We start from the raw sequence: 17,414 nt of genomic DNA on the forward strand, positions 1-17,414 counted from the left end.
AAAAAAGTCGGTAAATTATTTTTGTTCAAAACCGAAGTTCGGCCCTAAGAATCGATGCAATTACGTTCTCTACCTGGATCTCAAAATTAATCTACGGCGAAGTGTTGCAGAAGCTTTGAACGATAGTCCTTTGTACATAGTACTCAGCTAATCTTTAGTTTTGAAGGCCTTTGACTTAAATAACTGTCTTTCTATCAGTGGAACCTGCTACTAGATCACGGTGAAAGAGCATACTCTACCAGTCTTTCTCTTATGTGAGCCCGATGCTCGACTTCTTAGTGGACATTGCTGGCGTCATGCAAAATATATATAAAGGGTTTTCCAATAACACGTGTTACCTATCGCTATCGAGAGATGATGAACGATTTTGTATGGCCGAAGTTGGATAGTATTGATCTGGACGACGTTTATTTTCAACAAGACGGCGCTACGTGCCACACACAAGAACGAAACCATTGATCTTTTACGGGAAGTCGCACTCTCGAAGAGGTGATCACAATTTGCCACCGAGATCTTCTGATTTAACACCTTGAGACTTTTTCTTTGGGGACACGAGAAAGAGAATGTCTACGCCAACAGCCCAGGATCGATTCAAGACCTCAAAGAAGGAATTCGTGAGGCTATCGAGGACATGGCATCCACTTTGCAATTCGGTTATGGAAATTTTTAAGAAAAGGATATTGTCCTGTAAGCGTGGTCGTGGTATATGTATATTATATAGATAATTGGCGCGTACACCCTTTTTGGGCTTTTGGCCGAGCTCCTCCTCCTATTTGTGGTGTGCGTCTTGATGTTGTTCAACCAATGGTGGTCATTTGCCTGATGTTGTTTTTAACTATTAACGGCATACCTTCCTCTTTATAATGAAATAAACATCCGACCATTTATACAGGGTGGGCCACATAGCGTTTGCTTTTTGAACCACCTATTTTTTTGAGAATGGTAACACAAATGACATGACAAATGTGTTCATAATTTACTTAAAGGTATGACATTTACGAAATGGGACGCTATACGCTTGAACAAAATTGGGAAATATTGAAAACCTATTTCCAAAGTGGTGAGTATTCTTCTTCTTCCGCGGTTACAGTAAATGGCGAGCGTTACCGTGACATGCTCAACGAGTTGTTTCCAAAAATTGAAGAGGATGACATGGACGACATTTGGTTACAACAGGACGGTGCAACTTGTCACACCGCCAAAGTTACACTCGAACTTTTGGCTCCCGTTTTTGAAAACCGAATAAACAGCCGAAATTCCGATATCAATTGGCCGCCTCGGAGCTGTGATTTAAGCCCGTTGGACTATTTTTTGGTTAAGAATTTGGTTATAGAATTTGTAAGGACCTGTATCCGATTAAATTAAAAAAAATGAATATAGAAAATAAGAAAACGCAAGAACGATATTCCACTTTAATTAGGACAAAAGACACTAAGATCTTGATAAAAAGGAAAGCATACGGATCAAATTACATTATTACTTTACAGACCTATTGCAGTATTGAATACAGTAGCGAGGCGGTGTTTACAATTATTATATTCAAGTAATGTAAAGGTCGAAGATGAGGCACGTTTTGGTAGGCCAATGGTGGTAAATGTTGGCAATCGAGAGGTCAGAACGGCACGATGGCATTCCATGACAAAAGTTTAATCTAAACGAGGTAATCATGTTAATTTCAAATTCAAAATGAAGTGAAAAAAGCTAAACATTTTTTAATGGACCTTCACATTTTATAATAACTTCCAAAATAAAATGAAGATATCTCGAATACAGTTTTTGAAATTCAAAGAAACCTAAATTATATGCATTGAAATTGCACGATAGCAAGTTCCAGCACTGCACTGGATACTACATATCCGGCATTTAATTACATTATTTGTTTACTTGTAAGCAACTAAATCAGCCACCCACTATGACAAATAGTAACCAAAGTGACTCAAATAACAACCGTATAACAAAAAAAATTAAGAGAAAATAAATCGGTACATACTTCCACAGCGCCATTAGCTACGCGAGTACGTCTTATCACATTTTCCCCCAATCCAAATATGCATAAACCACAATTTGCTTTCAAGTAATCGAAAAATACTTGAAGTAAAATGTGGCAGAAAGTATGCTACTTTAAGAGGAACAAGAGAGAAAAATACAACCAAAGCAAGTCATGGAAAATTCGACTAGTAAACTGTTGTTGGCGAAAGTGCGCTACAAAGTATGCAAAGTAATTTGGTACTATGAGCGTACGTATATACATACACACACGCTTGCTATGAATGTGGTAGCAAGCAAGTTCACAAATACATATATATGGAGCTTCGTCTGCCTTTGCGTTACGCTTGAGTCTTTTACATGGCGAAGGCAAGTGAATTTTTAGAGGGTTGCAAATTGGATACATCTACTGTTTTTCATACTATATGTATATCTCATCTTGTACGTACCCATATACATATACACACCAATACTAACAAATACACTTGCGCACAGTCAAATAAAACTAATGCGTTGTACGCGTTGCTGAATTTAAATGAGGAATTAATGCGTACATTACATTCCACTTTTTCTGCATTTACTTTTGATCAGCATTGGCAACTACATACATCGCACATCTTCGCACCCTCCGCGTGCTTTTTACCCAGTGACGTTGGTAAGGATGCTTTTCAAGAATGCTTTACGTATTTCTCTTTTCGCTTTCACTTTACTGTTTAGTCAATTTTACTTTTACCCACTTACGCAGGTTTTTTGGCTTACGTCGATTTTTCGTTATATTTTTATATTTATTTTATATTATAAGGCATTGAGTACTTTTATACACTACTTTGCCATTTCGTTTGACACTTTGTAATGCATGTGAAAAGAAAGTCTATGGGAGCATGCTTGTATATACATATGTACATGTATATAATATATGTATGTGTGTGCTTGGCAAGAAGTAGCAGCAGCATCAGCGGAGGTGTGAGCCACTTACTTGCGAGGATTTTTACGAAGCAAGCGCTTTTAAATGTGTGTGTGCATGAGCATGTTATATTAGTATTGTGTAAGCGTGCGCAACAACAAATCGTCATGTGCATGTGTGCGATTGCTTTGAGAATTAAAGTAGCTGAAGTCGTTACGCGTCGTTGCCCAGCACACTTTATCATCGTTGAGGTAAAGTAGAAGAAAACGAAATGTGAGCGAACACAAATAGTCCAGCAAAAGTTACAATGAACAGACCTGCATTGAATATCTAACTACTATAAATTACATATAGTATATAAGTAGTATGTAAGTATATAATTCTAATAAATTATGTTGCCCACATTTCTAGCGATTTTCCTTTAATTTCTTTTTATTTTCACTTATGAAATTGTTCGTGTTTTTTGTGTCGCCTTTGGTCGTAGCCAACCTTTATGTCAACGAAATCGCATTCACTGTTAGCCCAGAGGAGTTTTATATCTTCTATTAAGTTAAACAAAAAATCTTCGCGGCGTAAAGTTATATACGAGTATATATGTAAGTATAATAACAGTCCAATTTTGGTGGTGATTAATTAAAAGTTTTATAAGTCATATTGTTTGGAAATATCTGGATGTATACATCTTTTGGACAATGCGAGAAATAATAAATAAATTAAACAGAAAGAGAAAGAATACGACACAAAGAATTTTTTGAAGTGAAAACTTCTTTAGAATCGTTGGGAGTGATTTGAGACTCGATGAAACGAAAAAGCGACACTAAAAAGAGACATACATATAGATCTTATAGTATATAGCCTGCGAGAGAATGAGATAGAACACAGTTATACAGCGTTCCCTATTCTCCATCTCCTCTTTGTGCGGTGCTTCGTAGACTCCCCACACTTGGCTACGAAGCGTTATATGTTGCTATACGTATATGTGTGTGGCTGCGTACTGCTGAGCCACGCTAGTATAGTGAGTATTGTAGTATGTAAACTTGCTTTGGTGTTTAGTTCAAGCCTCATACGTATGTATGTTTGTATGTATGCTAGTACGTATGTGTGCGCGCCTGTTTTTTTTACGAAAGGTTTCACTTCTATCGCGTCTAACCATTAGACTGGTATTTCTTTTTTAGTTTTATAGGCATTTTAGTTTTCGTCTTCTACATCGGCAAGCTTTCTAAAGATCGTTCGCCATTTGAATTTTGCAAAAACTAGCTTCCGGTTCATAATTCGGAATCCCTGTAATTTATCAAGTGGTGAAGAAATAGTGGAGCATGCATCTCAGCTCCAGCTGCTTAGCATTACTTGTATAGCACGCACTAGAGTGAGACTTTTTGGCAAGCCTCAGAATTAAGTAGGACTAGAGCCAAACTTTTTGGGACAAGCCTTCTTGTGTTAGCCAAACAGAAATGGGCAAAGCTAATTTACTGAATTTTCCTGGGCTTGAGATGCATTAGGTGAAGCTAAGAGGATTACCACTTGGCCTATTTTCATAATATTTATTCCATTATTATATTTAATATTACGACCGTCGTAGCAGAATTATTTGGTGGGTGACTACCATTTAGAAGACGTAAGTTCAAATCTCCGTGAAACACCAAAATGAAGAAAGTTTTTTCCTAATAGCGGTCGCCCCCCGGTAGGTAACTGCAAGCCTCTCCTCTTGGAGGGTATGAGAATTATGAGTCAGTTTATGATTTGTATAGTTTTTTGTTTTTTAATTTTTAACCCTCCGTTGGGCACCCAGGTCTGGCCAGATCTTTTTCGATTTTTGGACGTAAATTTAACATATATTTATCTATCATAGCTAACACTTGAGCTTCCAGGTAGCTTCCTAAATAAATTTTTAAAAAAAATGTGATACGAGATACAATTTTTTCACAACTTTGTCAAACACATCGGTCCTTGTAAACATTGAAAATGGTATGAATAAGCCAGCCGGTTTTTCTCAATTTACTATTTATTTGGCTCTGGAATCATTTTTCAGCAAACCAATTACTATCCCTGATAATATTGTAGCCAATCAACCAAAGATTGTCGTTCTTGTCTACAAGGAGGCGAAAAACTTGTTTCTACTGAATTGTACGCAGGATTCTAGAAAGTGAACAGCACTCAAAAATCTCTCATACATGTTTTGCTTGCCTTCGTCCGAATCCATAAATAAATATAATTAAGATACGAAATAAAGTTCATTGTTCAACTTTTTTTTGTTGAACCTTCTTCGGAATTAGACAAAATATAGAAAAAATAGTTTTTTTTTCTAAGAGCATTATTTTTGCTTCAATGCATGCCAAAACCACTGAAAGAGCTAAAAAATTAAAAATATATACCTGCGATACTTAAATATGAATTATAAATGTGGCGCATTTGCCACATATTCTCATATAAATTCATGTAAATACATAGCGGTCTGTCCCAACCCGGATGCCCAACCGAAGGTTTTAAAAAGGTGTCCAACGGAGGGTTTAACCAGCCAAATTGAAACTACGAGGAGTATCATATCGTAAGTATGTAAAAATGAATGTTGTGAGAAAAATGCCCTCGAAATCCAAAGCAAAAGTCTAGCTTGCCACCATATTGGTATCAGGCTCGGATAAGTATGACTTTATAAAGTGAAAAGGAGAGTAATTTTCAGTAATTGAAAGTAAGAAAGGCAATTTTAGGACTCTTTCGCGGCGATAGTCTAGGTATAAATTTTAACATTCAATTTTAACTTCTTGATAGAACCAAAGCTACTTTGCAGAAGAAGTTCTTTTCCTGCAAAAATGTCTGCTCACAGTTGATTCTGAACCCTTCTTATATTAATCACAGATAGTACATGTTTCACTTATCTTATTATTCAGCCCATATGTATATATGTATTACATATTTTTAGTATTTAATGGGCTTCAGAATTTTCAGATAATTTAAATCGCCGGCCTAGCATCATTTCCGAACCATCAACCTCCACAATTTTCTAAACTATTATATAAAGAGCCAATCCCCTTTGCACTTTACCTCCACAAGATACTACTTTTGCATTTGCATTGCCTTATCACTTTTACAGCTATTGAACTAAAGCCAGTTTCAAAATATTAGATTATATTTGCTATTCAATCAATTTGAGTACTCACTAAACTAAGTGTTGTTGCTCTTTTCGCTTCTTTACTATTTTCCAAGCAATGTAATTATTTTGAATTCTTATAACCAATTTTCCACAATTCTTTTGGCTCATATATATGTGTATCATCCCTATTGTGGCCTACTTCCGCATACAGCCAGATAGTCTATGTAGTACATCTGATTTCAAGTGAAAGCAAAAGATAACTTTGTAATTTCAGTTGTTGGGAAAAATTTTCTGATAAAATGTGCGCACATTCCAAAATTAATTGTGTCGTTCCTGAAAAGGATGGCATGCAGCATATCTATACGAGCGCCTAAAAGCCAGAAGTAAATGTCATGCAACAGACAAGCGATCAAAATGAATACGAAAAACTACAGTTTTGTGCAATGCCTAGAAGGTTGCACAGAAAGATAGAAAATATATGGACATATAAATTATACAGAAGATCAGAGTGGTAGGCTGGCAGAGCAACAGAAGGGAGTGCAACTAAGTGTCATTGTGGATGGATGGAAATGGAGTAAACTGTAAGTGAAATGTAGATAGTGCAAACTATTCTAAGCTGGCGTGTGATAAGTGCACCTGATAGGCAACTATAGAAACCGGATGCAGGTATGCCAAGTACTGCTCTGCAAAAGTATTGCAAATATTTAGTAGCTTCTGTTGTATCAAATTGGGCTTTAATAATCAACATACAGACGTAAGTCTATTCAGTGAAGTGGCTGTTTGTTAAACGTCTCAGATAACCAACCATGCTGCGTGATATTGATATTAATGCAGATAAGCATGGAGGCAGGGTGAAATACTTGGAGGTCTGCTTAAATTTCTTCTCGATATACATTGGCTACATGCCAATAAATTTGGTAGGTATTTTACAATACTGAATATTTTCCAAAGATTTTTGACAATTACTGAAATAGAGAGCCAAAATAAAATAATTTCATGGCACAAAACAAAAGAAATGTATTTGGGTAACTTTGCTTTAATTGTCAGAATATTGAGATTTAATCTCTTTTGATATGGCTCCATGTGACTTTTTCCTGTTTCCCAAGCTCAAGTTGCCGCTCCGTGGAAAACATTTTGAGACAATTGAAGTCATAAAAGAAAATTCGAAGAACACACTCGAGCTTGACTTGTTTACAGTAGCACAGAAAACAAACTATGTGACATATCACGCCGAAATTTGCCATGTAAGCTTATAACAGTCCTACCAAAAAACAAAAAATTTATTTTTGCCATATGTCATCCGTGGACCGTTTTATTGATACCGTCTCGTTCATATTTGAGCAGAAGGTATATGACGCTTGACCTGGCGAATAAAGTAAATGAAGTAGGATGCTGGTCTTGACGGAAAATACGAAACGCGAAGTGAGCCGGAGCATTGTTGTTAAATTTAAAATTTCTAAAATTTGTACTTAGAACCATATCTAAAAAACTTATAAGTATTACGTAAAGATAAATAATGTGAAGAAAAGTACCTACTTTATAAAAGAAGGATATACTTAGATAACATAAAATAATCGGAAATATTCCAAGCATCTGGGCTCTACATATACAGGGCCCGCCATCTATCGTTACGGATTTGAACTAGGTATTATTTGAAGAATGGTAACACTTATCTGTCATCTGATTTGACAGAAAATTAGTTTTATTCTTCCGCTGAATGAAAATGGTTGTGTATACGCTCAAAGAACGCTGGAAAATATTGCGACATTACTTTGAAAATCATGCTACGATCAATCTTTTGCGCACTGTCTTCGAAGATCGCATTATCAGCCGAAATTCTGATATCGTTTGGCCGCCTCGGAGCTGCGATTTGACGCCGTTGGATTATTATCTTTGGGGTGCCGTCAAAGACCAGTGTTATGCCAACAAACCAGCAACAATTGATGCACTGAAGACCAACATACGCGATGTCATAGCTGAAATATAGCCGCATACAATCGAAAATGTGTTGAAAAATTGGACCGATCGTTTGGATGGTGCATGGCTAGCCGAGGCAGCAATATGAATGAAGTTGTGTTCCATCATTAACCGGACGGATTGTACTTCAAAATAAAAAAAAACAGTTTGGAAAAATATTGCGTAGTTTCTTTTTTCTAGCATTTTTAATTCCGTAAAGTTATATGGCGGGCCCGTAATTTCTTCTACTACAAAGAATCTGCTTCTACCTGCGGTCCCGGTTAGATTAAAATATTCCATCCCTTACTTTTTTGCTTTATATTTATGTAAGTATTACCCTTTTTTCAAGTCATTTTCCCTGGGCTCTCATGCACATTTTTTAAGTACCTATCCACGCAACTTTGAAATCAACATTTTCAACATTCAGTACTTACATGACCAATGGAAAAAAGTAAAATTTTGAAAGCAAAATTGTAATACTTTAACGTTTCCATCAAATTTTGAGTGAGCTTAATAGAAATAAATAAATGCATGAACGACGACAAATGCATTAAAATAGCGCCAAGAAGATATTGGAGGAGCAGGAGTGTTACTTGGGTGTAAGCAATTGGCAGACACCGGATGCCATGAAGAAGCATTAAACCTTAAACAGCACACACATCTCACAGCGAATGTGTGCTTAAATGCATGTGCGTGTGAAATTCTACTTGTGAAGTTGAAGAATGAAAAAGCGACTGAAGGGAATAACGCAGAACAAAAGTATTTGAAAGATAGGACAGTAAGACAATAAGAAGCAAAAGTATCCGGTATTCTGATCTAGTGGAAATATTTTGCCTTGAGAATCATTCACATTCGTAGGCATACCCCTAATTAAATACAAATTCCTAATAATCTATGTATATGCGTATCTACATACATTTTGGGCTTTGGTATTATTATTTCATTATAGCTTTTTTATTTCTATTTCCATTTTAGAAAATCAAAACGTTTAATTATGAAGTTTGTTCGGAGCAGCAGCTAGTCCCGTACCACAATCTACAAATTAGTATGTTTAATTAGAGCTAACATTTATAATTTCTTCCAAAGCGGCAACCGGTCTCCTTAATATGTTATGTTATGTTATATATTTTTATTACACATTCCTTATCATGTTCTCTTTTATTTAACGACACACAAACATACAAAGCATATGCAGGTAATTGCTTAGCATAACATATCGATGGTTTTCGAGAAAAGTGACATAATTCAAAAATACAAAATACTGAGTTGGGTCAGTTCTCTAGATAAGTGACGCGCCAATTCGATCACCTGACAAAACGACACTAAGCTATCTCTCAGAATTGCTTCAAGATTCGCTTATGACGCTTTTCCAGACAAAAATATATACCTAATAGTTGATTTTTGCTTTTAAGGGCAAACTCCGAACTTTGAGTTAATTTTGAGTTGTGTCGCTTTTCTCGAAAACCATAATAACACATAACATTGTTGTTCTTGTTGCCAGCTTTATGCAGTTGCATATATAATATATAGAGGTACATATGTATATTAGCGACGAGACATAATCAGATAATTTTTTGTAAGCACGGTTACGCAAGCTTTGGCCATGGAAGCAATGTTTGTTCAGAGTTCAAATATCACATTAGCGCGCGGCTGTTAATACAGGTATATTTAAAAGTTTTAACCTTGCAAAGTAATCTTAATTTTTTGTACAGTAGCGTCATCCGGCCGCCGTAGTCGAATGGCTAGCTCCGTAAATATTAATTGGGTGCACGCAGGTTCGAATATCCGTGCATTACACACCAAAATGACAGGACAAGTTTTTTCCAATAGCGGTCGCCCGTCGGGCGCAATGGCAAACTTTCGAGTTCATTTCTGTCATAAAAAAGATCCTTATAAAAAATATCTGCCGTTCTGATCAGCTTTTAAGTGTAGACCCTTCCATTTCTGGACTGCAAGACGCACTCTACAAATTTATTTTTTTGTATATATAAAAATAGTACATAGTAAGACTAAGGTCTTTTAATAGTACTTCAACAATATTATAAACAACTGGAATATTTTTAACATACAAGTTTCGTAATCTAAATTTTACACCAGTTCATTTACGAATCAATCCAATATATTTAACTTAACTATTGTATAATAATAAGAAGAAAAGAAGCTATAGGAAAAGAAAAGAAGGATTTAGAGAAGAAAGAACAGAAGTAGTAATTAGAGAATGTAGAGAGAAATTGAATGCCCTAATTTAATGCAATCAAACACTTTTAAAGTAATTATAGACTTGTGCCCTGAAGTTAAATCTGTTAAGTCCAGCCTTCACAGTGTCGGGTAATGAGTTCCACACTTTAACAGCGCTAATGAAAAATAATCTAGATGATGGTGTGTAATTAAATTTTGGAACGATGAATTTGTTGTGTCTGCGAGACCTTACTGGTATCAACTTCTCTGTCAGATAGGGAGGAGACTTGAATAATGTAAGTTTGCACAAAAAAATGCAATTTCTAGCCGACAAATAACTGTTAAGGCAACAGCCCAGTAACCTTGATCGCCATGCAGAGATTTGGTCGTATCTGCCAATCCCATATACATAGGTACATACCGCGTAGCGTTATTAAATGCCACATTAAGTTTGTGGCAAGATGTGGAGTCGAGTTTGCTGTATACCACCTCAGAGTACGTAATGAGAAGCATAATTAGCTGGAGAACTAATTTGCGCCTCGTTTTCTCTGGCTTGAATGCTGCAGAGACTCTCAGCTTACGCAATGTAGCATAAATGTTCCCCACAACCCTATTTATATGGTCAGCACAGGTAAGTTTTGTGTTGAGAATAAACCCCAAATTTTTTACCTTATCCATAAAGGTAAGGGAACTTGTACCTATCCATAATTTAGGGATATTGTCAACATGCACAACACTATTACATATAGGTAAGACATATGACTTTGACGCGTTCAGACATAAAGAGTTTTCATTAGCCCATACAGAAATAGCAGACAAATCACTGTTTATTTTGAAACATAAATCTTCAACGAGACCAATACGACTGGACAAGTACAATTGTATATCATCAGCATACGCATGGACATTCACATACTGACCAACGTTAAAAACATGATTGACAAAAAGACTGAATAAAAGCGGACCAAGGATAGACCCTTGCGGAACACCAGTGTGAGACTGAGATGTTGATTTACTGGTCTTGACCTTCTGCGTTCTGTCTCCAAGGAAGCTGGCCATGAGCTTCACCGCACTGTCTTTGAAGCCGAAATAGTGTTTAAGCTTCAAACATAACAATTTGTGATTCACTGAGTCAAATGCTTTAGAAAAGTCAAGTAAGCAAAGTAGAGTCAAGTCTCCGTGGTCAAAACTAATTCTAATTTCGTCCAGTATTTTAACCATTGCAGTCGAGCAACTGTGATTTTGTTTGAAGCCAGATTGTAGTGGAGAGAGTAGACGATTGTTCTGTACAAATGATGAAATTTCCGTGGCCATCAAGTTTTCGCAAACTTTGGAAAATGTGGGCACTATGCTGATAGGTCTATAGTCACCAGCATAAATAGCATTTGCCTTTTTTGCTACTGGGAAAACTATAGCCTTTTTCCATCCTGCTGGGAAACATGAACTAGTCAAGCAATGGTTTATTATATGGGTAAGGGGTCCCATTATATGTTGGATGACTATACGGACGAATTTTTACGAGATACCATCGTCGCCTACAGCATTAGACTTTATTTTGGATAACGCTTTCAGGACATCTACCTCACTAACTGTCATAAATTGAAACTGTTCTTTTAGAGTAGCACAAGGTGAGGACTCTTTTAAATAGGAGCACAGTTTGTTTTCTTACCAACACTAATGAAGTAGTCATTAAGTTCATCAAGGTCAATCTCACATTCGGGACTTCCCTTGCCATGAGTTTTAAATTTTTGACGTGATAACGTCTTATAATTCGATTTAGCCGGCTGCACGCGCGAAAAAATGTGTTGTAACCTTGCTCAATCGTCGTTACCTTGCTCCTGCGGCGTTACCTTGCATGAACTGCAAGCGAGAGCGTGGAACGAACGACAAAGAGCACAATCGGCCCCCGCGGTCGGCAACGTTCGACATCTGGCTCTGTCCTACTTGAGTGAGCATATATATGTATGTGTATGTATGTATATGCGCATAGGTATATAAATTCACATATTTGAATTTTCATACGACTTCTTCCTGTGTGCATGGTAATGAACCATTTCTCTGTTGAGAATGGGACGATGAGAGGAAAATTAGGAAATATTAGAGGGAGTGTTTCGAGTGTAATGTGTCTTGAAAAAGTCAAATCGATGATGGTGCCTCTTCGTGTTGTTGACTTATTAACGTCTGATGCACAATAGAAATTGAACATATCTTTCATGAATTTGATAAATGTTTCGTAATTTTTCACGTTTGCTTAAATGTAACTTGACCTATTCCATTGCGATTCGATTTACCTCCTTCTCTACATCCATACAAAATATCTATCAAACAAATAAAACTAAATTTTCTTTTGAAAAGTGCAACCATTCCATCAACATTTTCTTATGACGTTGTCACGTTAAACTATCGTCAGTAAACCGACTTTTCAGACAACCTCTTTTTTAGGTTGCGCCACAGTTCTCTTGTTGGGAGTGACGGATCAAGTTTTAAGTAACTGTACCAACGTTTCGCTTGTCGTACAAACTTATTGCAGTGGTTTCATTTCGGATTTCCTTGCAGTCTTTGTTGAGTCTTGCCTGGTTATCTTACTGTACGTCAGTTAAGATGCTAAAGTTTTTTCCCCTGGGTATTTTTGAGTTATTTATTTTTCTATAGTGTTAGTGGCATAGAATTTATCGTGTATTGATTTTTGGTTTTCATATATTTCTATATTTCATTAGCATGTAACGTAAATTTGCCAGTGTTTATATACATAAGGACATAAAATTAATCGTACCTGAGGGTTAACATTTGTAATAAAAAAAAGTATATAAAACCTGCTATAAAAATACTTCAAGCAAGGTAAACTGAGGAAAACGGTCCAACATACTGCTAGCCTTAAAACAACTGAAGGTGCCACTTTATCCCTTGCGCATCATCAGAAGGTATTTCAGCAATCGTGTCATCGTGTCCTTCAGTATGATACTGATAATGGGTCAAGAAAGTTTGAAACCACTAGTGGGGTCCCTGTTTGGAACGTCATGAACGGCGGGGTCCTAAAACAAAACATCCCGATAAGGCAGATAACTTAGGATATGCTGATGACATTGCGTTGGTTGTTGTAGACAAGTGGCTAGCTCAGCTGGAAGCAAAATGCGGCGATGCAGCAGCGAGAGTATAGTGATGACTCTGTAATGTGGACTTGGAGCTGGCAGCCCAGAAAACGGAGGCCGATCTTATAAGCGCACGGAAGCAAAAAAGGATTATGAGGATTACGATTGGTGGGAACGAAACATTCTCACAGCAAGCGATTAAGTATCTCGGGTCATGCTCGACATGAGACTAAGATTTAAGTATCATTTGGCAGCAGTTAATTGTAAAGCCCACATAGGTGGGCGGCCGCAAGGAGAGAGGAGACGACTCATATCAACTGTAGTAGAATATATCGTGTTATACGCAGCGCCGATATAGGCTGAGGCCAAGCATAGCCATATGCGTGAGGTGGTTCGTACCTACAGACGCAGCGTACTACGTACTGCATGCGCTTCTGGAACGGTATCAGACGTCGCAATATACTCTGTTGTTAGAAAGATACCAGTGGATATCCATGCAATTGAGAGAAATAAGTGAAACTGACGGTAGCAAAAAAGACTGCAGAAAGAACGCGATTGATGGCCGAATGGCAAAGAATGAGCAGTGTTGGAGATGTGCTCGACCATTGCTAAATGGCACGCTGTAAAAACGACGACGTATTTGTTTTACTTGAATCCGCTAGTTGCACGGGCATTTGGCTATAAAGCAAATTTTCATAAGAGCCATTTGGCATTCGTATTACTACTATTAGCTAAATTTTGAAAGCATTTCATTTCCAATAGTTTTTAATAAAGACGTGTATATTGCGTACTAAAAAATTATATTATATTTTTTTAAATTATATTTTTTAATAAAAACGTCTATATTGCGTACTAAAAAAATTACCTAGTAACGTACTTGCTTCGTATCACACATACTTGTTATCGGCTTTTGCTTGATGAAAATCAAAAATTTTAGATATTAGCGTCATGCACCCGACACGCACACATATAAGCCGCTGGACATGCTTGCTGGAGCGTCACCAAGAGCTATATGTCAGCAACCGTTTGTGGCAGCCATACTCGTAAGACCGCCAACGCCATTATCACTACCCTTACGCCTGTTGCCTGTCATTTGTGTCTGTGTAACATTTTGGGGTTTACATCTATCATGGCTTATGCTATTGACCCAAAACATGCTTACCAGGCTATACGAACGGATAAGGATAAGGCGCATAGGAAACACATTCACACAATTATGTGGACACTATAACATGAATGTACACCGCAGAATGGCTTTCATTGTTGCGATGGCTGGCAGAGTGGGCGAAGTCGGCTACAGCTACAAATACACATGCATATAATATACAAGAATACTTATGTGTGAGTTTGCTAATGCACTTGTATGAGTATGTTTGTATGTGCGAGAGGGTGTGTGTATGTCTACTGCTGCTATCACTATAGCATAAATTGCCATTGGTTAAGCAGTTCGAGTGTATTCGGGATATCAATTTGATTGTCATCGAAACACTGAACTGTTGTGGGTTTTAGTTGCAAGCAAAGTAGGATATTTGTAAGCAGGACAAGTATAAGCATTCTACGATTACTCGTACATATACAATTACTAGTGTGCAACATGTGTGCGAGCAAGTAGTATATGAGCAGCAATAATGCTGTTGGAGAATTGACAGTTAGATAATATACAATCTCTAACTAAACCTATAACACATGCTCGAATGAACACATTAAATAAAAAGTATTGGTAACAAAAGTGACATCTTACAACATACACACACAAATGTGCGCCTGTACTCGTATGTATTATATGTACACAAATGCAAACAATATGACTGCCATTAGATACTACGAATCGATAACGGCTATTATACACAAACGATTTGCCAGAAAATTATATGGTAAATGTACATGGGATAACCAGGATGAGGTGAGTTCGATTTGTAGCAACTGCTTGTTGTTGGGTAGTAATGACACTTGTAAGCATTTACTGAGATGACCCAATATCGCCTACTAAATTGTTGAAAAATGTCACAAAGGTGTTATAGCTGAGCCGTATACATATAATCCCGCTTAATAATAATGTAAACTTACATATGTATGTGCATACAACGTAGGATATCAACCGATAAATATAGGTGCATGCTTATCTGTGTGTATACATTAGTATGCCTCACCTAAATAATTTGAAATTTTTCCAGTGGAATTGGGCAAAACTAGTTTTAAACCTTTTTATTTATAAAACTAGAGTTTAAGTTTAAGAGAACTGCATAAAAATGTTTAAACAATTTTATCGATTCATGTGTTTTCTGTGGCTGTTTTTGGAAAAATATAATAACACATTTACAGCAAACAACCCGAAATATATTAAATATCTATATATATAAAAGAAAGTCATGTTAGTTACACTATTTATAACTCGAGAGCGGCTGAACCGATTTGGCTGAAAATTGATGGAGAGGTAGCTTAGAACCAGGAGACGGACAGAGGATACTTTTTATCCCATTCGAACGCGTTTCCGTGAAGTCACTATAAAATGTGGTATAACAAAAACGCATCTGATATGAAATAACAAAACGCAAATGGCAGCTAAACGTAATTTTGTCTATGGTTAAGTAGACAATTTGATAATATTATATTATTACACTTCATGCTTCATCGAAGAATTTTCAACGACGGAAGCAAGGTGATACGGTAACTGGCTATCCGGATGTGCGTTCTACTGATGCTCTTGGTCGTATGTATACAGTTCATCCAAAGAATGTTGAATGCTTCTATTTGCGGTTGTTGCTGGTAAATGTGCATGGGCCAAGGTCATTTGAGTCACTACGGACTGTTAATGGTACAATATTCCCAACATATCGTGCTGCATGTGAAGAACCCAATTTACTAGAAAACGATACCCATTGGGATACGACAATCGTTGAAGCCATTATCTCTGCATCTCCAAGTGAGATACGCACATTATTTGCTATCATCATTTCGACATACTTTCCATCGAACCCATCTAACCTATGGCATAAATACAAGGATAATATGTCAGAAGATATTTTACAACAAATTCGTGTCAGTTCCAGAAATTCGGATCTTGAGATGGATGAGGAGATACATAATCGGGCTTTACTCTTGATCGAAGACATGTGTTACCTTATGTGCGGTAGTTTATTAGTCAGGTTAGGAATGCCAGCGCCAAATCGTGAAATGAATGACGCATTTAATCGAGAGTTGGAACGGGAACGTGAATATGATTCCTGGTGATCATTAGATTTAGTAGTTCAAACGAATGTACCACTGTTGAATCGCTAACAAAAATAAGTTTATGATACATTAATGAAGGCAATTGATGATGGAAATAGTGGTTTATATTTCCTTGATGCCCCTGGTAGAACTGGTAAGACATTTCTCATATCAGCAATTTTAGCCACTGTTCGTGCGAGATCCAGCATTGCGCTTGCAGTTGCTTCTTCTGGAATAGCAGCCACATTGTTAGAAGGATGCCGTACGGCTCATTCAGCATTAAAATTGCTGTTAAATCTTCAAAAAATTGAAGAACCAACATGTCATATTTCAAAAAACTCAGCAATGGCCAAAGTTTTATCAGCATCGAAAATCATCATCTGGGACGAATGCACAATGGCGCATAAACGTGCATTAGAAGCACTTAACCGAACATTGAAAGATATACGCACTGACTCGAGATGTTTTGGAGGCGCAATGATTTTACTGTCTAGCGACTTCTGCCAAACACTGCCAGTAATTCCAAGATAAACGGCTGCTGACGGAATAAACGCTTGCCTCAAATCATCGAATCTATGGCGCTATGTGAAGAAACTACAGCTGACAACAAACATGAGAGTTGCATTACGTAATGATACATCTACTGGAGATTTCTCTGAGCAATTACTGACTATCGGTAATTGTCGAGTACCTTTCGACGAATTGAGCGGATTGATTTCATTTCCTCAGAATTTCTGTAACTTTGTCTCTCTCATTAATAACTAGAAAAATAATGAATGGTTGAGTGAGCGAGCAATTTTAACGGCTAAGAATAAAGATGTAGATGACCTAAACTACATAATTCAAAACAATATCATTGGAACAATGCAATCATTCAAATCCATTGACTGTGTAACAATTGAAGATGAAGCCACTAACTATCCAATTGAATTTTTAAACTCCTTGGATGTGCCTGGCTTACCACCAATCATGCTTCGAAACATAAGCCCACCAAAACTTTGCA

The sequence above is a fragment of the Anastrepha obliqua genome, chromosome 4, assembly GCF_027943255.1.
Source record: "Anastrepha obliqua isolate idAnaObli1 chromosome 4, idAnaObli1_1.0, whole genome shotgun sequence".
Lineage (NCBI taxonomy): Eukaryota > Metazoa > Arthropoda > Insecta > Diptera > Tephritidae > Anastrepha > Anastrepha obliqua.